The sequence below is a fragment of the Lipotes vexillifer genome, unplaced genomic scaffold (genome assembly GCF_000442215.2).
Source record: "Lipotes vexillifer unplaced genomic scaffold, Lipotes_vexillifer_v1.1 scaffold158, whole genome shotgun sequence".
NCBI lineage: Eukaryota > Metazoa > Chordata > Mammalia > Artiodactyla > Lipotidae > Lipotes > Lipotes vexillifer.
Window position 1 is genome coordinate 1,226,036 of NW_006788189.1, and position 4,844 is coordinate 1,230,879.

The 4,844-nt window shown below is 40.9% G+C and overlaps 1 protein-coding gene across 1 annotated transcript in view; it reads left to right on the forward strand.

The window, feature by feature from the left end:
• The first annotated feature begins 981 nt into the window (after nt 1–981).
• The window catches only part of WDR33 (WD repeat domain 33), a 102,995-nt gene continuing 99,132 nt past the window's right edge, over nt 982–4,844 (forward strand). Inside the window, exon 1 of the mRNA XM_007461297.1 lies at nt 982–1,117. The gene's annotated coding sequence lies outside the window, so the exon portion shown is untranslated. The remainder of the gene's footprint in view (nt 1,118–4,844) is intronic.

Here is a 4,844-nt window from a genome sequence, read left to right on the forward strand (position 1 = left end):
CCCTACAAATTGAATGTTCGTGGCAAGCCTGCATTGTCAGATGATGGTTAGCATATTTTAGCAATAAAGCATTTTGAAATTAAGGTATGTACTTCTTTTAGACTTAGTGCTATTTCACACTTAATAGACTAAGTACAGTGCAAACATAAACTTATATGCACTGAGAAATGAAAAAAAAATCGTGTGACTCACTTTACTGCAATATTGGCTTTATTACGGTGGTCTGGAACTGAACACGCAGTACCTCCGAGGTATGCCTGAATTTCCTGTCGCTACATAGTAGCCCACTGCATGACCACACCACAATTTATTTACCAGTACAACTGTTGATGGACATTGGGCTTACCAGTGTTTGGTTATTACAAAAAAAGCTGCTACGAACATTCCCGTGCAAGCCTCTGGTGGACGCATGCACTCAGTCCTCTTGGAGGGGAACTGCTGAGTCTCAAGGGAGGGCTTAGTTTTAGTACTGGAAACAGTTTACCAAAGTGGTCGTACCCTAGGGCTCAGTTTTTATAACTTGGTCTCCACTGAGGAAAGGCGATAACTCAGAGGCACAGGGAACGCGCGAACTCTGGGTGCTTGGCTCAGCTCGGCGCTTTCCTTCAAATTCTTAAGATATACCCCCAATTCCACGGATGAATAAACAGACTTAGCAACTGCAGCACCGCCCCCGAACAAATTTCTCATTTAATTTTCGAAAACAGGGTACTTCTGAGAGCATCAAGGTTAGCTCACAATGTGAAAAAAGTACGGCAGCACCACCCTCTCGCGGTCCCTCCTCCGCCTGCGGCTCCGTCCTCGTCTCAGCTGGAACAAAGGAGTCACTCAGCTAAGCCGCGTGGGGTTCCGGTCAGGCCCCGCCTCTCACCTATGCACAGGCGCAAATTGAGCCCTAGGAAGCCCAGCTGCCCCGGCGCGCGTGACGTAGTAGCGTACGCCGGTGCGTGATGACGCAGGGCGTGCGCTCGGTGGCTCATAGGGGAAGATGGCGGCTGCTCTTTTGGAGGAGTGGGATTGAGAGGGGAGGGAGGAGGCCAGACAGGAGAGACATTCCTGACTGTGAAGACGAACATTGCGCTCGCTAGTCATTAGGAGCTCTGCTCAGCGCCACAGGGTGAGTGCGGCGGCGGCACGGGACCGCTCGCCTGCAGCAGGCGGCGGCACTCTCCGCCATTTTCATGCTCGGCCGTTGCGTGCTTTGGGGGCCTGGGGGGTGCCTGGGGATGGGTTGGAAGAGCTGGGAGGATCGATCTCCCGAGGGCTCTTTGAGGCGGGTTCGGGCCTTAGGGCATGGGGCTAGGGGCTTGAGGCAGACCGGGAAAGGCAGGCATGGTAGGACCAAGGCCCTGATTGGGGACCGGTGGCGACGAGAAGACGTAGGTAGGGTACGCCACGGAGAAAACTGGGAAGTTTGGAGGAGGGAAGCGCGTTAAAACTGGAATTTGGGGCGGGAGTGGAAGGGGTTGGGCCGAGAGTGGAATGGAGTGTGGTTTTGAGTGGTTGGGTGAAGGGGTCACGGGAAGTTAGTTAATGGGAAACCTGTAAAACGGCGGAAGGTTTAGCCTCGTTATTATCGTGGCTGGAAGTAGGTATTTTAACAGGGATAAGTCCACAGCTTGACAGGCAGAAATCCCCTGCTCCTTTGGAATAGCTACATTAGTATTTTGTTTGGTTTAGATCATGGTCCCTGCAAGTGTCCTTTAAGAACTCCCTGCACGTTTCCGATTTTAAGACTTCTGGCAACTAGATATTTAGGTTCTTAGAAGGCATTCTCTTTTTTTTACGGAAAGGAAAAAACTGGTTACTTGGTTGTAAACCCTAGTGGTTGGTGGTCCTTCCGGAGAAAGGAGAAGGAGGCGGGTCGATAGGGAATTCCATAATTGGACCTGTTTAAATCAAGTCAGAAAAGCACGGAGTATTTGTAGAAAGCCTGTCAAGAATGTTTTGAAGTGATTTCCACACAGATGACATGCAGTTGACTGTTCGGGAAATTTCGAAGACGAGTATGAACAAAAAGCCTATGTTAAAAGGAATACCTCTTGGGAGCACTGAGTTGACTTTCAAGTACACTCTGGAGATTCAGTGCACGCAGCATTTTTTACCTGTGAACGTGATGCAGTGGTAGATCTGTTTAATTTAAACAAAACATTTAGAGACTGTTAGTTAAAAGGAAACATGTTCATTCTTCCCCTGATGGCATTTTTCTGTTCCTAATCTTAATTGGTTTTGACGCCTTTTTTTTTTTTTTACGCCTATGTTTTATAACCATAAGATACCTTTGCACTTTTTAATTGGTCTCCTTGCCTAGAAGGCGGCAAAATACTGTATCGGTTTCAGTTTGTGTTGAGGCGTCTAGTTCTGTATTTGGCCTTTTTTCTTGAAGTTTAGGGAAAATTTTTATCTTTGTGTATATGGGGGAAGAATTTTCATAGAAAGTTGGCCTTACATCACAGTGCTTTAGGAAAAAATAAATCCATATCCCTGAAGTTGATGGCTTAACCTGCAGTCTTAGGCTGGTGAAAAATACTAAGACGACAGATTTTGCCATCACAGTTTTACCCCGACCTAAGGCTTTAATTATACTTTTAGTAACCACTTAAGGTGCTTATTCAAAGCTCTCTTTGCTAAGTAATAAGTTCGTATATTTTTCACACTACTTTGGGAAAAACGTGCTATTTGATTATTGCTGAAGTTCGAACTGTTTCATATTTCAGAATAAGAAAGAAGAAGGTAAGGTAAAATAAAGCTTTGTAACTGTAACAAATATATTGACAAAGATATGAGTGAAAGCTTTTCACTTAAGAATCTATTTATGTAATCCTTTTGAGGTTGCTCAGCAAAAAAAAAAAAAAAAAGGACTTTTAGATAAAGTAGTATTCATTAGCTAGAGCCTGCAGATTAGAAATCTTCATTATCAAAGTATGTTTAATTAAATGTCATAAACTTACCAGTTGTTTAAGCATTCCAGATTTGTTGTTTAAGATTCCAGATTGTCGTAGTTTTCTGCCAAACATTATTCCAGGAATTTATTTGTGTTGAAACTTTTGCTTGTAATTCCAGGATTTTATTTGTGTTGAAACTTTTGCTTGTGCTGAAACTTTTTCTTTTGGAATAGTGGAAGTATTTCTGAGACTCTTAAGTATGTATAGTATTAGAAAATCTTTACATTACTCTCATCCTTTCTGGCCCTAGAACATTTTAGTATTTTCTAGTAGTGACTGACTTTATAACGTTTGTAGTGTACCTTATGTTCCTAACTTGAGTGCTTGTAAATTCCCAGAGCTGGGTAGTATTGTAAAGGCCATGGGTTTTAGCAGTAGACAGACCTAGGTTTGAATGCCAGGCTCACCACTAACTAGCTTTCCTACATTTGGTCATTTACACTCTCTGAACTTCAGTTTTCTTATATATAAAAATGTTAATTATAGTACTTATTTCAAAGGTAAAAGAAAGTGTCTAGTACATAGTAATCATTCAGTAATTTTTGGCATTTTTCTTTCTGTGACTTTAATTGATGAGGTCACTTTTTTTTTAAATTGAGGTATTCGTTTCAGGTGTACAACATAATGATTTGCTATTAGTGTATATTGCAAAATGATCATCGCAATAAGTCCATCACCATACATAGTTACAATTTTGTTTTCTTGCCATGAGAACTTTTAAGATCTACTCAGAAACTTTTAAATATGCAGTATAGTGTTATTAACTGTAGTCACGATGTCATATGTTACATCCTTATAACTTATTTATTTTAGAATTGGAAGTTTGCACCTTTTGGCCCCCCTTCATCCATCTTGCCCATTCCTACCTTCCCCATTTTCACTGTTTAAAAACTAACTCACATATCTTTGTTGGAAACTTACTGATAATCTCATTCCTCTGGTAAACTGATTACTCCTTTCCCTGTGTTATTAAAGAATTTTGTGTATATCTCTCTTTAATGTATTTTGATTGAAGCAGTATCTTTTCCATTACTTTGTCAGCTCTTTGAAGGCAGATGCTTCAGAGCCTTATATTTTTTTGTATTCATAAAGCCTAAGCATTATAAAAATGGATGAATGATTGATTTTTCTACAAAAATTCTCTTCATGACTCTGTTGGGATCCATATTTCACACAGACCTGGTTTATTATTCTGCTCCTTGGCCCTTACTGGTGACCTCTTTCAGACTATGCATATCTTGTCCATTCCTCAACATCCAACTAAATCTCTTCCCATTAATGAGGTCTTCAGTGAGTATTTATTTATTTACAGCTGTCTCCGGTTGATCTAAGGTCTGTGTGACTGCCTTCATACTACCGGGCCCTATGCCTTAATGGTTTTGAACAGATTGTTGGGTGGGTTGACAAATGCCCAACTGTGCTTGAAGGCTGACTTTGTTATAGGCACTTGCTCTATTTACTGTCCCACTTAGTAAGATACTTTTAAGGAGCAATTTCCCTTTATTTGTATGTGGGATAATCTGGTAACTTTTTCCCTATCTTTTTATGTTAGGAGAAACTGCAAACATTCAGAAAAGTTGAAAGAGTAACACAGTGAACACCTGTTGCCTTTCATTTAGATTTATCGGTTACTAACATTTAACCATTTTGCTTTAGTTCTCCGTATACGTTTCCCCTCAGCAACCAATTGAAATTAAACATAGATATCATGCTGTTTGTCCCCTGAATACCTCAGGCTGGATCTCTTTAAAATAATGCCGTTTTTCTACGCTTTATGTATTTTTATTGCAAACTAGCCTCCCGCTAAGACTATATAAAAACAGTAACCATTATTATGCTTAAGACAGTTAGCATTAAGTCTCTGGCATGGACTTTTTTTTTTTTTTTTTTTTTTTTTTT